This window comes from Rhineura floridana, chromosome 8 (assembly GCF_030035675.1).
Source record: "Rhineura floridana isolate rRhiFlo1 chromosome 8, rRhiFlo1.hap2, whole genome shotgun sequence".
Lineage (NCBI taxonomy): Eukaryota > Metazoa > Chordata > Lepidosauria > Squamata > Rhineuridae > Rhineura > Rhineura floridana.
The window spans coordinates 117,713,897-117,732,252 of NC_084487.1; the positions used below are offsets into that span (position 1 = coordinate 117,713,897).

General features: G+C 42.5%; 1 protein-coding gene across 1 annotated transcript in view; it reads right to left on the reverse strand.

Annotated features, from left to right (window-relative positions):
- The window catches only part of RASSF8 (Ras association domain family member 8), a 148,608-nt gene extending 140,640 nt beyond the window's left edge, over window positions 1-7,968 (reverse strand). The window contains exons 1-2 of the mRNA XM_061582229.1: window positions 7,874-7,968; window positions 3,801-3,887 (exon numbers count right to left, since the gene is read on the reverse strand). The gene's annotated coding sequence lies outside the window, so the exon portion shown is untranslated. The remainder of the gene's footprint in view (window positions 1-3,800; window positions 3,888-7,873) is intronic.
- Window positions 7,969-18,356: the final 10,388 nt, after the last annotated feature.

An 18,356-nucleotide genomic window follows, 5' to 3' on the forward strand; every position in this document is an offset into this window, starting at 1 on the left:
AATGTTACAACACATCAGGTGGAGATGTGTGGTATAATGGTTATCTGTAAGCTGAGGATTGTGCTCTAGAACACTGTTCTTCAAACTTGGGTCCCCAGATGTTGTTCAACTACAACTCCCATCATCCTTGGCCTTTGGCTAACCTGGGTGGGATTGTTGGGAGTTGTAATCCAACATCTGGGGACCCAAGGTTGAAGAACAGTGCTTAAGAACAGTGGTTCCCAAACACACACACACACACACACACACACACCACTTGAAAATTACTGATGGTCTTCGTGGACCACAATGATTTTTTCTGCCTGTTGTAGCAATTGTCATGCATTGTACTAGACGCTGTATGGTTTTTAATTGTATTTTTGTTGCTTCTTTTATTTCTTATATTGTATTTTATAGTATTATTTATTTATTTATTCATTCATTTAATTTGTATCCCACCCTTCCTCCCAGCAGGAGCCCAGGGCGGCAAACAAAGCACTAAAACACTTTAAAACATCATAAAAACAGATCTTAAAATACATTAAAGCAAAACAGCATTAAAAACATTTTTAAAAAAACAACAACTTTTGAAAAGTTGTAAAAACATTATTAAAAAACATATTAAACAATTCTGACACAGATGCAGACTGGGATAGGTCCCAACTGAAAAGGCTTGTTGAAAGTGGAAAGTCTTCAAAAGGCACCGAAAAGATAGCAGAGATGGCGCCTGCCTAATATTCAAAGGGAGGGAATTCCACAGGGTAGGTGCCGCCACACTAAAGGTCCGTTTCCTATATTGTGCAGAACGAACCTCCTGATAAGATGGTATCTGCAGCAGGCCCTCACCTGCAGAGCGCAGTGATCGACTGGGTATGTAAGGGGTAAGATGGTCTTTCACATATCCTGGTCCCGAGCTATATAGGGCTTTGTATGCTAAAACTAGAACCCTGAACTTGGCCCGGTAGCAAATGGGCAGCCAGTGCAATTCTTTCAGCAGCGGTGTGACATGTTGGTGATACCCTGCTCCAGGGAGCAGTCTCGCCGCTGCATTTTGCACCAGCTGCAGCTTCCGGACTAACCTCAAGGGCAGCCCCACATAGAGCGCATTACAGTAATCAAGCCTAGAGGTTACCAGTGCGTAGACAACAGTGGTCAGGCTATCCTGGTCCAGAAACGGCTGCAGCTGTCTCACCAGCTGAAGCTGGTGAAAGGCACTCCTAGCCACTGAGGTCACCTGGGCCTCTAGCGACAAAGATCGATCCAGGAGCACCCCCAGGCTACGGACCTGCTCTTTCAGAGGGAGTACGACCCCATCCAAAGCAGGCAACTGACCAAATATCCAAACTCGGGAACCACCAACCCACAGCGCCTCCATCTTGCTAGGATTCAGACTCAGTTTATTGGTCCTCATCCAGCCCACCTCTTAGTCTAGGCACCGGTCAAGGGCTTGCACGGCCTCTCCTGATTCAGATGTTACAGAGAAATAGAGCTGGGTATCATCAGCATACTGCTGACACCTTGCCCCAAAGCTCCTGATGACTGCTCCCAAGGGCTTCATATAGATGTTAAACAGCATTGGGGACAAGATGGTACCCTGCGGCACCCCATAGCACAACTGCCAGGGGGCTGAAAGACAGTCACCCAATGCTATTCTCTGAGAGCGATCCTGGGGATAGGATCGGAACCACTGTAAAACAGTGCCTCCAATACCCAGCTCACCAAGTTGGCCCAGAAGGATACCACGGTTAACGGTATCAAAAGCAGCTGAGAGATCAAGCAAGAACAACAGGGTTGCACTCCCCCTGTCCTTCTCCCGATAAAGGTCATCCATCAGGGCGACTGTCGGAAGGCAGAGCTGGGATCCCAATCCCGGGGAGCTGGATCCCGGACAGTTGGGAGAAGAGTATTCGGATGGATGGCAGAGGGAAGGGGGAGGAACTTCCCCCCTTTGGAGCGAAGACGAAACAGAGGAACTGCCAGTGATAAGGTCGCTTAGCAACGGGGAGCCTGAGCCCTCCCTGGACATTCTCACGCCTCCCCCTCTTTCAGGCTCAGAGCAAGAGGGGGAAGAGGGAGGGCTGCTCACAGCCGAAAAGCGGGGAGGCAGTTTACCATCAGCCCCTCCCCTATCCCCCATCCTGGAATCGGAAACTTCAGAAGAGGAGGGGGTGATGCTTCCCCCCTCACCGCGCACACGCAGACAGCTGAAAAGACAGGAGAGAAGGGGGGGAAGGCAGGCAGTACCTGAGGGGCAGTTAAGGAGGAGTGAAAGATTGCGCGCCCGTTTGGCCCCTTCTTAAAGAACAGGCGGGAAGAAGTCCCTTGCTCTGTCAACTTTCTCCCAATGCCGCAGGACCTGTATCCCTGTATTGCTTCATGAGAAAACGCAGTCTTTGTTTGGACATTACCCTAATAAAACACGAATTAACTACAGCCGTTGGTCTGGTTCCTGAGTCACATCCTGGGCCTGACAGCGACCAAGGCCGATTCAGTCCCATAACCAGGCCTGAACCCAGACTGGGATGGATCAAGATAATCTGTTTCATCCAAGAGTACTTGCAGTTGCTGAGCCACAACCCTCTCAATCACCTTCCCTAAGAAGGGGGTGTTTGCAACCGGTCGGTAGTCGTCACAGACCTATGGGTCCAGGGTGGGCTTTTTCAGGAGTGGTCGGATCACCACCTCTTTCAAGGCAGTTGGAACCACTCCCTCTCGCAGTGATGCATTGACCACACCCTGGATCCATTCGGTCAGACCCGCTCGGCAAGCTTTAATAAGCCAAGAAGGGCAAGGATCGAGAGGACACATTGCTGGCTGTATCATCACAAGCACCTTGTCCACGTCATCAGGCCGCATCAACTGACACCGTTCCCAAGAAGTTGCAGCAGATGTCGCACTGGACACCTCATTGGGGACTACAGTAGATGTAGAGGGGGCATCACGACTGCTATGGAGGCGAGCAACTTTACCCTCAAAGTGCCTTGCAAACAATTCACAGTGGGCCTCCGAAGGGTCTAAAACTCCATTTCCTGGAGTTGATGTCAACAGACCCCTGACGATACGGAATTGACAATAGTATTACAGTTTGCATTCCATAGAATTCAAATGGTATTACTGTTAGTGGTACCATTCGAATGGTAGTACAATAAAAAAATCTAAGAAATAAAAGCAGAAATAAAAATACAATTAAAATTTAATATGAATATTTCATATGGACATGTTGCAGACTACCTAAAAGAAGTTCATGGACCACAATTTAGGAACCCCTGCTTTAGCACTGGAAGAGTTTTTTCCAAGAGGCCCTGCCTCAGACATTGCTATAAATATAGCTTAATAAAGTTCACATTTACATGCTCCTTCTTAATCAACTCTGGAGCCAAAGACCCAAGTTTTGTTTGCAGGTACCGTTAAGGGCAGCAAAACATCAAGCCTCCTAGGTGAGTAGTTTACATACGGTGGCATTTTACAATTAAGGCAAACCTCCTATGCAAGGAAAATTTACTCTCAGTGGATTTTCCCGCCATTAGAAGGGCAGAATTCCAGCTGAGGGTATTTTAGAATCTGGAGTCAAGGCTATTTTGTTAAATTGGTAATAATACAGTTTTTATAAGAAAACAGATTAGGGCCCAGTTCCCATACTGTAGGAACAAGTTCACATCACCACTGCACTCCCATGGAATTATGACATAGATGCTTCATGTGGAGGCCTGTTTGCACAGTCATCACTCAGTTTTCACACAATTCTCTCCCTTACAAAAAAAAGGGGGTGGGTGGGAAGTGGCATGAAATGCCCTTATGTATGAAGAATCCTCTGTACTCACCTCAGATGTTACATCTAAAACTTGGTGAAGGAGGGTGCATGCTAGGTTGATTTTCCACCATAGGAATTGGATGTGTACCTGGTAAGCCTACAAATTAGGTTTGAGAAAGAGGGGAGGGGGAAAGAGAGGAAGTGTGAAAGGAGAGAGAAAAACAGAAAAGGTTAATAGCTAGCTAGATTATATAAAGAAAAAACAATTTATTAGTGTCAACCATAAAACTGTCTGAGTGACCTTGAGCCAATCAATATCTCCCAGCACAGCCTGTCTCATAATGTTGGGGGTGGGGGGAACAGAACCATGTACAGAGTGCTTATCTCCATGGAGAAATGGCAAGATTAGTAGCAGTAATATTGAAAAATTAAAATCCTGTCTTGCTGGTTGGGGAAAAGGTGCCTCCCAGGACTGGTAAAGTTGAAGGCCATTGTTGAGATTGTGACTCACTTTCAAAGCTCCTTGGAGTCACTGTACATTTTCAATTAGTTTATGAAACACAATGTCTGCTCCTGCAATCATGGTTCCTTCAAAGTACATCATACAAAAAATGGATCCCATGTGACCCTTTCCTACATGTAACAGAGAGGAACTAGCTCATGTTAGGAAGAGATTTTCACAGGAAACTAATGCAAGAGTCAGTCAGCTCTCTAGCCAAATGATTTCTGACTCTGGTCCCCAAACCACACTGTGAGCACATCTGCAACATATTTAAAGCTTTGCTGGCTCATACTTGCTCCTCCCTGTGGTCCTTTTTAATGAAGGGTATGAAAAATTAAACTCCTTAGCAGACTCATGCAAAGCTAAACTGATCTAAGAAATGCACAGTCTTTTCCCCCATGCAAAGAACTCTACCTAGAGATTTTATGACTTCTTTTCTTGAGGAACGAAACACAGGATTTTCTTGCAACTTGTAAAACTTTAACACGTATTTTGTCTTTTCTTGAGTCAAAGGCTCTATTTCCGGGCCCTGGGGTGGAAATAAGGACATTTTTACAGCTTTTCAGTGCCAAAATGTGGATCTCTATCTAATCTATCCTGCCTCTACAGTACATCTTTTTTTTTAATACATAAAAAATTGAACCTTACTAAGTTTACATTCAACTGAGTGTTCCTCACAATCAACTGTGAGGACGCTCAAAACTATATCAATATCAGCTAATAGCCTAGTGAACAAAAAATGTTGGCAAGATTCCTAAAATTAAATATGATGGATGATGATGATGATAAAAAATACTATGTCTCTCACAAACATGGATCCACCAGAGGAAAGAACCTGCCGTGTGTAATCATCCTAACTTTTGCAAGAGGGACATGGGGCGATGTCTAGCTTCTGTTATTGTACGCATACAAACATTTTAAGGCAGAACTGGCTACATGAGATAGACCATAGTCTGAAATCATTCAACCTGGCTCTCAGTGACCTTACCAAATTTGAATCAAGGTGTCATTTTGTAAGCATTTTGTCCTCATTTTCTTCTAAGCAAAAGAAAAATCTTTCCAAGGTTGGGCTGCAAGGAAATACAGTATTCCTTTCCATGCCCTTTGCCCCAAATACAAATGTTGGCCATCCCTATTATGAAAGAGCACAACTCTGAGCAGGAGACAGGCAATATATATTAAAACAACCTGATCTGCTCTCACTGGTAGTGTCTGCTGCGGCAAGTCCTTAGCTCTTTCTGCAAAGAATTATATGAACAATGCCCTACTTTGAGAAAATGCCTACAGCCTCAACCAAGGAATCCTAGAAGTCACAGGCACACAAGTCAGGTACAATTAGTCCACTAATTGCCATGGGCATTTTGAAGCTGCCCATGCATTAAGTCCTGTATTAGTAGCTCTGCTCCAAGTACTCCTACATTAAATAGGGGGCAACAGGGAAAAGAGCCTTTCAGGTGGTGAGCCGCCACTACCAACCAATTATGGAATGCTCTGTGCAGGGCTGCTCACCTTATACCTAGCTTGTTAAATTTAAGGCTCCAGACAGATCTGGCAGTGGCACCTAATTGATTTTAGCTGGTCTTATGGTATTTTATGTTCTTCTGCTCCCTGTTTTAGATTATTATCTTTTAAATTGTCTATTTTATCATTTTACTATTTTTTTTTGTCCATTTTTCTGGGTGTGCATTTACCATATATAAAAATGATACACTGGTTGCCTCTTATACCTATATCAGTGATTCCTGTCTACAGTAATGAGAAGTGCTTGATGGAATGTTTGCACAGTGTGGTGTGTTGACCTCTCTCCTCAATTACTACTTTCTCTCTGTTACTTCCACCAGCTTTTTCCCAACTGAGAATGAGGTACTTCTATGCATGTACCATATGTGTGTGTGTACTCATTCATATATATAGAACAAGTAGTAACTTCATTACTTTTGAGCTGTGACTGTAACATTTCCAGAGTTACTTTGGGCGTTACTTGGGGGGGGGGGAGCAGGGAAAGTCTTCTGCTCCTCTGATTTGTGGATAAAAATCATGTGCTTCAAATTGGGCTTCTGTGCAGTGTCGCTCTTCCCTCGTGCTCTATGGGTGTTTAGGAGGCGACAAGGGAGGAAGGGGAGAGCAAGACGGGGTAGAGAAAACAATTGTATAAAAATGGTTAGGAGTGGAGGGAGAAAAGAGCCGGAGGGCAAGGAGGCAGCAGAAAAATGGACAGGAAGAACTGGCTGCGGAGGTGAGAGACGAGGATGTGTGCGTGTCCTGCAAAGCTCAAGGTGGCTTCTGCCTCCCCACCTCTCCTCTGTTACCAGCAAGAGAGCCACGGCTTCAGGGTGATCGAGGAGCAGCCAGAAGTTGCAACAGCAAGCAGTCAGGTGGTCTTAAAGAGCTGCTGTTTCCAGTTTTTTTTGTGCAAATCCTCCTCCCCATGGCAAATGCAAGGAGTTTCAAACAGGCACTTGTTAAAAATTATTGTATAGCTGACTTACAGTACAATATATACAAGTCTACTCAGAAGTCTCTTTATGTTTAATGGAACTTACTCCCAGGTAAATCAAATTGGGTATAGGATATAATTAGGCAAGATAAAGACTGGTTGAAGCTGTGCCAATTTGTGGGGTGCGGGAGAGAGAAAAAATATGACCCTTTATAGTACAAAGATGCATCAATCTGGTTAAGGCAAGTAATATTTGATGCATATAATAACTAACCTGCAATCCAGTACTTGTCTACTCAGAAGTAAGTCCCATTGGGTTTAATGGGACTTACTCCCAGGCAAGTGTGTATTGTGTACACACTTACAAGTCCCATTAAACCCAATGAAGCTTACTTCTGAGTAGACATGTATTGCATTGCAGCCTTAGTTTCCTTTTTCCCCATTTTAATTCTGCCTTCTGTATCTTCACAACAGCCCTGTGAGGTAGGTTAGGCTGAGAGTTAGGGACTGGCCCAAGGCAATAAATAAGCAAAAACAATGATGAGTAAAAATTGAAAATGTCACTCTTTGTCAAGGTTTTACGTGTGGGTTTTTATGTCTTCTATCTCAAAACTTCCGTTTGCCTGAGAATGTCGTATTTCATACTGTTACAGATGTTCTTTTAAAAAGAAAATTGCCCAAATTCTGTGGTGGTTGTATTTTTTTACTTGAGTTCTTTGCATAGTTTAGGGATGGCACTGCAGGAGACCAGGCTCTTATGGACAGCTGTGGGGCAGGTAGAAATTAAATGGAGTAAGCCTTTTTTGTATGAAAATACAATTATGGGGAAAGCTTCACCTGTTAACATTCTCTCTGTCAGACATCTTATTACTTGTGTGTGCCTTCCTCCCCAGATTTACTTTTGATTTGTGAATGCCATGACCATTGCCATTCTGTCCCCCAGTTTATCTTTGCAACAACCCTGTGAGGTAGCTTAGGCTGAGACAATATATGTACATAACTGGCAGTTGGTAGTTGTAGTTGGTACAGCATTAATAAAGTATAGCCCCTGAAATGCTGAAATGTATTCTGGTGGAGTCCAGTCCTATGTATGTCTACTCCAAATTAAGCCTCATTGAGTTAAATGGATAAATATATAGGATTGCAGATTAATGTTTACCTCTGAAAAGAACACTCTGTCAGACATAGAATTTAAGAGACTTACTTTTCTGGATGTGTTTGAAACAGATGGGTAGGTGGGAAGTTTAATCTAATTGGGTCTTCAACATAGTGCCCTCCGGATGTTGTTGGACTACAACTCCCATCAGTCTCAGATAACATAATGACACTAGGGTTGCCAGGTCCATGGCCTGAGACTGATCCTGTATCTTTAGGAGAAGAGAAGGTCAGCCAAGTGCAGGTGTTCTTGCAACTCTGTAATGGGAAAAACACAAGGTGGAATTCTCCCTCCCCCCTCCCCGACTTTTAAAGATACAGAAGATCTCTTGGAGGACGGGCCTGGCAACCAAGAGGTCTTCTGTATCTTTAAAAGTTGTGGAGGGAGGAGGGAGAATTCCACCTTGTGGTTTTTCCCATTACAGGGTTGCAAGAACACCTGCACTTGGCTGACTTTCTCTTCTCCTAAAGATACAGGATCAGTCTCAGGCCAAGAACCTGGCAACCCTAAATGACACTGAAGTTGGTTCCTAGTTCCCAGTTCCTTATTTGCTTGAAAGTTAAAAACACTAAAAAATTACAGCTACAGTAACTCCAAGCCAAAGTTAACATGTCTCTGAACCCTGAAATATATGTTGCGGTGCCCCATACCATATATCGTGGTGATCTGGGGCCTCTCCCCATCAAGAATAACAACAAATTTATTCAATCAAAATTATCAGGCTTCTGAAATGCTCATAAATGCATAATGATGTCATAAAATCATAAAAAATAAGTAACTGGATGTGCTTACCCCACAGTCTGTTCTGGGCCACGACAACTCATACTCCCCAGGAAAGGGGAGGGTGTCCCCTATGAGATGCCAGTGTGTCCTGCGTGACCCAGAGATTTTGCTGGGTGCAGGGCGGGATAAGGGCAGGGCAGGGATAAAAGCAACAAAAATATCAGAAAACAATAAGAAACTGGGGGTGCCCACCCAAAAATCTGCACTGTGCCAGGCGGTAGTATAGTGGCCAATTCAGAAGTGCACGGCCCCTTCATGATAGTCTCAGCCACAGCCAGACTGCCCTCCCCCCTTATTTTGCTCCTGGGTTGAGAATGAGGTCCTTGTTAATGCCTTCTCCCACAACAACTGATGTCCCTAGGAGACGATCAGTATAAAAGGGGAGAGTATTAGCTACTGAAAAGAGTCTTCTCAGTGGGTGACTCACCTCCTTTCACTCTGATTCGCTCAAATCAGCAGGAAAGGACAAGGAAACATATTAGCTCCCCCAAAAGTAAGGGGTCTAGGACTCTCTGAGTCCCTGGCCACTACACCCCTGCTGTCAGGACAAATCATACATCCCAGGAAGGGGGAGGGTGGCCTCTACAAGCTGCCAGTACTTCCCACCTGGCCTATAGTTTCTGCTGGACGCAGGGCACTCATAAGGTCATCTGTGCAGAACTAAAATGAAGAGTAAGTACAAGAAAATATGTAATTTGGGGTGACCACTCCAAAATCTGCTGTGGGCCATGAAACATCATTCACCTGAGCAAAGGGGAGAGTGTCCTCAATGAGATGCCACTGCATCCTGCCTGGAATATAAGGAACTGCATGTTCCCACCCCAAAACATGCTTTGGGCACTACAAGTCATACATCCATGCATGCAGGAGAGGGTTCCCACCCAGTTCAGAGCTTCTTTTGTATGTATGATACAGATAAGGGCATATATGTATTAGAAAAATAGTGAATATGCAGAGGAAAGAAAATAAGAAATTGGAGTGCCCATCCTAAAAGATGATTTGGGGCACCACATATCATACTTCCATGCATCTGGGAGAGTGTGTTCTATGAGATGCCATCCATGCATACTTTAGAGTGTCATCTATGAAATTACATCTTCAAGAAATCAGAAATCCTTCAGTCACCAACATCAAATAATAACTGAGCTATAACAAAATAACAGGGAAGACCAATACGATTTTTTAAAAAATCCACATAGATCATAAGCACTGGCCGTAAGCACTGGCATAGCATAGAGGACACCCTATCATTTTCTGGGGTGTCTGATTTGTCTTGGCCCAGAGAAGATTTTGTGGTGAACACCCGGATATTTATTCTTTGCTTTGCTTTTTGTCTCTTTGGTTGTGCATAGATGCCCTTATGCATGTCCTGAATCCAACAGAAACTCTGGGTCAGGTGCGAAGCATTGGCATCTTGTAGAAGATATCCTTCCCTTTCCTTGAGTGTATGATTTGTCCTGGCCCAGAGCAGACTGTGGGGTGGGCACCCTCCATTTCTTTTTTTTTTCTGCATCTTTTTGTCCATTTTGGTTGTGCATAGATGCCCTTATCCCTGCCCTGCACCCAGCAAAAGTTGTGGGCCAGACAGGACGTACTGGCATCTCATAGAGGACACCCTCCTCTTTCCTGGGGTGTATGATTTGTCCCAGCCCAGAGCAGATTTTGGGGTAGACCCCCTCAGTTACTTATTTTTTATGATTTTATGACATCATTATTCATTTATGAGCATTTCAGAAGCCTGATCATTTTGATTGAATAAATTTGTTATTCTTGACAGGGAGAGTCCCCAGATCAGAGTGATATATATGATATGGGGTACCCCAACATATATGTTGGGGTTCAGAGACATGTTAACTTTCCTATGGAGTTGTAGCTGTGAACTTTTATTGTTTTTTACTGTTTTGAACTTTCAAGCAAATAAGGAACTGGGAATTAGGAACCAACTTCAGCATCGTGACAACATAACAAATTATCAGGGATGATGGAGATTGTAGTCCTACAGCATCTGGAGAGCACCATGTTGGCTATACCTGATCTGTAAGGCCCCGCAAGTAACTTTTGTTGTTTGTTGCAATACATATAAGAACATAAGAAGAACCTGCTGGATCCAACCAGTGGCCGATCTAGCCTAGCATCCTGTTCTCACAGTGGCCAATCAGATGCCCTAAAGGGAAGCGCATAAGCAAGACCTGAGTGTACGAACAGCACTCTCCTCACTTATATTTCCAGCAACTGATTCAGAAGCATGCTGTCTCTGACAGTGGAAGTAGAACATAGCCATCATGGCTAGGTGCCGCTGATAGCTTTATCCTCCATGAATTTTTCTAATCCTCTTTTAAAGCCATCCAAGTTGGTGCCCATCACTACTTCTTGTGGGAGCAAATTCCATAGTTTCACTACATGCTGGGCAAGACCACATTTTTAATTGCAGGAGAAGGGATAACGTTTATGCTGGTGGATTACTTTTGATACGTGCATTTTCTGTTTACCTATGTTATGTCTCTTAAGTGCTGCTTCTGACAGTTCAATTGTGCATACATGTCTACCCAATGAGTTCAATGGGGCTTACTTCCTGGCAAGTATGTACAGAATTAAGTTACCTCTAAATTATACTGTTGACAAAAAAAATTACAAAGGCAACTAGTAAAGTACTAGCGTTTGCATTTTTCTTTGATGATAAGGGGATTGCCGTATTGATCAAAATGTGTTTTAGTTGAAAGGGGTGCTGCGTTGTTTTTTGCAAGGCATGCCTTCAAGTGCTGCAGTAGAATGCCTGTTCAGTACTGGTGGCAACATAATCTGTAAAAAGACATTCCTTGTCTGACGTGCTCTTTTGAGCATCCTGTTCTTTAGAGACATAACAGAAATGTATTGTAAAAGCAGCATTTCAAGTGTAAAATTGGATTTCAAGTGAATTATATGTGTGTTGGGGTATCATCATTGCTGGGGGTGGGGTGGGGGGATGTGAGATTCTGTTATGCCATTCTGTTAATCTTACAGATAATTTTTTTATTCTACTACCCTCTGTGTGTGCGTGCTTATTTTTAACGTTGTTTTAGGTTACTTAGATGTGCAGAACCCAAGGCCAGCACCTTATAGGCATTTTTTTAAAGTAACTAAAATGTAATTGTAATGATTACTTTTGCATAAAAGTAAAGTAATCAGTTACTATCAGAGCAACTGTAACACCAATTACTACTTTTTGGGCCATTTAACTGTAACTGAAATGTATTACTTTTTAAAAGTAATCTTCCAAGCTCTACACACACCCAGGAAGTATCCAAGAGCAAACATTTCTGACATGTTTCACCATGGGCAAAATGGAGGGTTGTGTGTCTTGGGGAGGAAGTAGGAAAGAAAAAAAGGATGATGATGATAGTACTAACTACTACTAATAAAAAGTTTGCCCTTCACCTCTCTTTCCAATTTGTGCATCACTTCTCTTCAACATGCATGTGCACGCGTGGACACATGCACACATAGCAGAAACCATGAGGAGGTGTGGAATCCACCAGTTCCTTTGGTTTCCTTGGGCTGGCCTGCTGGATTATATTCTAATGAACACACTTTTTTAAATACTGTACAGCTGTTTTGCAATTTGTGCAAAACTGATATATTAAAAATAAAAAACCCCAAATTCTCAGTGATTCTGTATATGCCGTTCCAATATCCACAGTATCTCCCACTGTAATCAACACTGCTACCCTTCAGAGCCTCTGCCCACATCTACCCCTCAGGCGCTGTATAGTTTCAAAATGCACATAGAAATCTCGAGTCCTCTGGCACATAGAGCCATAAAGGCACTTCCCCCAATGGCCAAAGATCTCTCGTCCTGCATTTTTACCTTCACTGTAGGAAGTTTTCTGGTAACTAAGGAACTTGCTCTCCCCCTTCTCCTCTGTTCTAATTCCTTCACCTTAATATATATATTTTGTTCTTTCTGATATGCTGTGATGAGAATGTCACTCACCTCTCCCTATTCCAGGGCAGCTGCAATACCATCCCTACTGTCTACCCCAGCATGTAGCACCAATGCTCTGTGATAATGTTTTCTCATTCAAAGGCTCATGCTGTTTTTAAGGTGGGAGCAATATCCATTTCCATTTGGTTTAAAACTCTAAAAAAAAAAGTTGGGGAATGTCCTTCAGAAGACAGCTCTTGCACAAGACTTCTCTATTTAAAATAAACAAAAACCTATTGTATGCAGTTCTTCCCTCCCCAAACATCCCCAAGATCCAGTGGAGCCATTGCACCCATTGACTGCAGTACCATTATCTGCCATCTTTTCAAAGGAAGGAAACTGAAAACACATCAGGTAACTGAGGTCCCCAGGGGAAAAATGGTTGAGGTCTTCTCAGATAAGGACAAAATGGAAGTGAGGGGGTGAAAAAGAGCACCCACCAAGAAAGTCACCACACATGTAAATAACTGCCCACAAAAAACCTATCATATTACGCTAGTGTGTACACACTTGTGCTGCATGCAAATTGATACTGCGTTTATTTTTATTGAATTATCCATGAATTAGGAAAAAATGTATTAAATGGGGGAAGTTTGGGCTAGCTTTTGGATGAGGCTGATGTCATGTGGACAACACAAAAAAAACACAAGAAGGACTGAACTGACATTAAACTGCTAGGTATACTCACCCTTTTAAAGAAACTGTTGCTGGGAGATGTCAGGATGCAGGATTGGGGCCCTAGCACTTCAAAGGATGAGGAGGAGGAGCAGATCACTTTCAAAGAGCTGTGTGCATTAGAGGAAGAGGAGGGGGGAGAATTCCCAGAGACAGGACTGTTTAGCAGTAAAGACCTTGAAGCTCCAGGCACAGATGATTCCCAGGAACTTCCCACGCGCACCCCCCTTACCAGACCAGAACAGTTAGAGGCAAAAGGAGGGGGAATGCAACTCCCTCCTCAGCCAGAGAAAAGCCCGCTCGACAGTTTAAGCCAAGACCCATCCTCGAGTCTGAACTCTCAGAAGAGGAGGGGGCAGAGCTTCCCCCTTCACCCCGGACTAGGAGACAGCAGAAATGCGCAAGGGGGAGAGAGAGAAGGGGCGTGGATAAAAGTATGTTGAGGCGGAGTGAGAGAATTCGCACCAAAAAATCCCCTCCTTAAGGGACCGGATGAATGTGAATTCCTTGTTCTGTCAACTCTCTTGCATGTCGCAGGACACGTGTATTGTGTTGCTTCATGAGGAGACGTAGTCTCTGTCTGGATATCACGTTAATAAAAACTGAATTGCTTTCATCAACTGGTCTGATTCCTGAGTCCAGCCCTGGACACGACAGGAGAGGGGTAGGCCCTACTAATTAATTCCTGCATTGGGGCTGAGGTGAGGTGCTTGTTCACTTACCAGAGGTCACAGAGTAACATACGAAAGTCGGTTAGAGCGGTTAACAGAGACCCCAGCAACCAACTCAGCCCAATAAGTGAACAAGGCCATCCCTCCTCCCCCCTCCTGTATCTGCAGTTTGTTTTATTTTTTATTTACTATTACATTTCTATCCCACCTTTCCTCCAAGGAACTCAAGGTGGTGGACAAAGGTGTTTCTCTCTCCTTCCCAATTTTATCCTGTGAGGTAGGTTAAGCCGAAAGGCAATAACTGGCCCAAGATCACCCAGTGAGCTTCATGGCTGAGCAGGGATTTGAATCCTGGTCTCCCAGGTCCCACTCCATCATTCTAACCACTATGCCATACTGGCTATCTCAGTTCAAGACCTGGAAGTATTCACCTCCCACATAGATTGCAGCTTGACATTTAGGACTACCAGACTGCAGCTTATGGGCCTACCTTCCATTTCTGATTTTAGGGAGAAACAGCCTGTGTGTGAGGACCCAGGCCGTTGGATGCCCACATTTTTATTTTATTGGGAGAGGGGGATTCTTGCCCTACCAGATCATGGTGTGGTGGCTGTTAATAATATTAAGTAAGTTTATTAGTTGATTTACACAACTCTTTCAAATCAACTTACCAATAATACTAAAATACACAATACAACATATGAAAAACTAAACAATTAGAAGGAAAGCACAATGTGAGGCAAGCAAACCATAAAAACAACCTCTCCATCCCCTAACATAGGTCTAACCAGGGCTTTTTTTGTGACAGTACTCACCAGTACAGAGTACTGGCACCTCTTTTTTTGCTGCCCATAGCAGTCATTTTATGTTGGCCCACATGGCAGTTTTAATCGATATATGAATACCAGCACCTCATTTTTTACCAAAATAAAGCACTGGGTCTAACCATCACAGAAAGCCCCCAAAGGCGGGGGAAATACTATCAACTGCTACAAAGAAAAGATTACCATTAAATATTAGGCAGGCGTCATCTCTGTTATCTTTTCAGTGCCTATTAAAGACCTTCCTCTTTCAACAAGCCTTTTAAGTCCCAGTCTGCATCTGTGTTGGAATTGCTTTTTAATGTATTTTTAAACTTTTTTTTTTAATGTTTTAAACCTTTTTTTAAAAAAAAATGTTTTGGGGAAAAATGTTTTTAAAGATGTTTTGTTTTAATGTATTTTAAAGTTTGTTTTTATGATGTTTTAGTGTTTTTAGTGCTTTTGTTTGCCGCCTTGGGCTCCTGCTGGGAGGAAGGGTGGGATAGAAATCAAATAATAAATAAACAAACAAACATTCCAGTGGCTGGGAGAAGAGAAAATTCTTTTATGTAATGCTGAAAAGATGTAAACATTGGTTATGGCAGAGGGATGGGGAAATCCTCATATGCACTATATCCAGTGGTTGGATTGAGGCAGTTGTGTACACATGCTCCCAGCACGATTCAGTGTGTATGTACAAAGCCTTTTGATTACCATATTTATAATTATTATTTTTCTTAATTTAATTGTAGTCCTGTTCTTCTCCAGAGAACTCAGGGTGGCATACATGGCTGTTCCCTCTTCAACATACTGTTTGGTATCACAAAAAACTGATGAGGCTGAGAGAGGGCAGGAATCACCCAATGAACTTTGGGGTGAAGTAGAGATTCAAATGTGTCTGCTTAGTTCTACTACAGCACACTGTACCTACTGTGCACGTTGGTCAGCTGTTGGATTGCCCCCTATATATTTTTAATTTAAATATTATTAACTTTCTTAATTTGGGTATTTCTATAGAAGTTTGTCTTGAAGTGGAAACAACAGAAGGTTGAATATGTTCTGGGGAGAATGTATATGTATATGTATGTATGTATGTATGTATAAAATATATAAACCAAGATATAAAAAGAATTGATTTATGGTTGTATCATAGTTTTGTACTATGAGTCCCAAACTGATTCAAATGTTCATTCTGCAGGCATTTAATGAAATGAAAGAAAGGCAACGTTTACATCTTGTGCAGCAGCATATGAAATGAATTTTATTTTCATTTCCAGTTATCTCCATTAACTCTGAAACTGAAATGTCTTGGTATAACTTGCATGTATGCATGTTCAAGACAATAAAGAATTTGAATTTGGCATGTTTTTCAGAACCAGGAGTCTATGCATCGAGCTTTCCTAGTCTTATCAAAATTCCTAAGTTAACTTGTCTCCTTCCCCAAGCTGTGTGAGGAATCATCACATGAAAAGAAAGGAATGCCACTATTGCCTTTCCACACCAGGTGAGAAAGCCAGAATGTTGACCATCAAAGAAAGAAAACTGGTCAAACCAGGCCAGTGGAAATTTCCTCTAGCAGATAATCAAAAAAGAAAAAGAAAAAATGCATGCAACAACTTGTTGTGAGCGGATACAAAAGCATGAGGCTTGAGGGAAAAAAAATCTTTTTCAGGAAACTGAAACCTTTAATCCTGACACTCCAATAGTTGGCAGTAATTGAGAATGGGCAAAGAATCCCGTATAGATGAGTATGTCCAAAAGTTACTTTGTGTCTCTATCCCATATTTTTAAATTCTTAATAAAGTGTCATGTATTTTCTGTGCTGTGGCTTGAAGTATTGCTGATTGGGATTTGAAGAACTGAGGTGAGCTGATGAACTTTAGCAGGCCTGCTCTCTACAGAAGTAGCTTTCCTAAACTAATTCTTCTGAAGTGCTCTGGTTTTGAGGCAGGCCTTGCTATTGCTTCCCAAGGAGTAAGGCCAGGCTAGTAGAGGGCTAGAGGAGTTAGCTTGTACCTCAGAGCAGCACCCAGGGACAATAAGTCTGAAGCCTTGAAGAAGCAACTGGAAGCTTGCTCATGTCTATTTGGAGAGCACCAGTATGTGACACCACCAACCTTCAACACTAGAAAATAAATAAAAATGCATCTAATAATAAATAAATAAATAAATAAAATATGCTAGAGGTACAAGATACATAACACAGGGGATCAGGTTCTTTCTCAGTGATTTTCCTAACTCAGGTATATTCTGAGAACCGACACACATGTTTTAAATTTAATATCAACGCGCTAAAGAAGGAAATTGTACCTTCTGTTAATTGTTATTACCTATACATTATCCAAGTAGAGCCAGTGTGGTGTAGTGGTTAAGGTGTTGGACTATGACCTGGGAGACCAGGGTTTGAATCCCCACATAGCCATGAAACTCACTGGGTGACCTTGGGCCAGTCACTGCCTCTCAGCCTCATGAAAACCCTATTCGTAGTGTCGCCATAACTCAGAACTGACTTGAAGGCAGTACATACACACATACATTATCCAGTAGCATAGATTGCTGTAGCAGGCTGCTATAAAAGAAATGTATGCAAAGACAGAAACTTTGTAGTAAAATCCATACAAACTTTTCTTGAATCATGATTGCATCCACACCATACATTTAAAGCACATGACCTCCCCTGAAGAATCCTGGGGATAGTAGTTTGTTAAGGGTGCTGGGAATTGTAGCTCTGTGATGGGTAAACTACAGTTCCCATTATTCTTTTGGGGAAGCCACGTGCTTTAAATGCCAATTCTCCAAAGCAAAGCTGAACAAAATTTTAGTGCTCAAAATTTAAACGGCTGCAAAATTAAACTGGAAATTAATGACAGTCAGTGAAAGGTTAAATAGCTTCTTCCCAGCAACCCCTCCTCTCCCTCCCACAGCTGCTTTAAAATTAAAAAGATAAGATGTTTGGAGATTGATGCTTCAATTCAATATACTTTTCCTTGGAAGTTTCATCTCGTGTGCACTGTCTTGAACTCAAGGACTTACTCCGAAACAAACATGTAAAGGTTTGTACATTTGGTCATGGATCTCCTGCATTGCTTCTGTTTTGGTTCCACATTTGGACAGTTGTAAAATATCCTCCTTTCAAAACCTGTCTAGTGACCAGTATGTTCTGGCCAGCCTACATAAAAACCAAATGTCTGCTTTCTGAATGGTGTGAATAAATCTTAGCCAATTAAGTGTAAATGTCATCTTATCCCCCCCCTCGTTTTGAGGAAAATATGTACAAATGTCCAATTTTCTAGTACTCAGGTTGCCTTGGAGTTTACATCTGCCAAATTTCAGTTTTCTTGATAGAGTGAAAATACGGTAACAATTGTGGTACTTTGAGTGAGTCAGTCAGTCAGTCTGTCAGTCACTGAGGCTGAAGCATTATTTTATTTATTCCTTGGGTAGAAGGTGGGAGGATGTCCAGTACAGCAAGCACAAATCCTGCTAACAATATAACAGATGTGCTTAAATTGTAATATACACGCTAGACAGTGTAGTACACTCAAAATTCACAGTTATAACAGGCTACCAGAGGTTCACCTACTTTGTTGTCCTTTTGACAGGGGGAAATATATATATTTCCTAGGCCTTTGAAAATTATC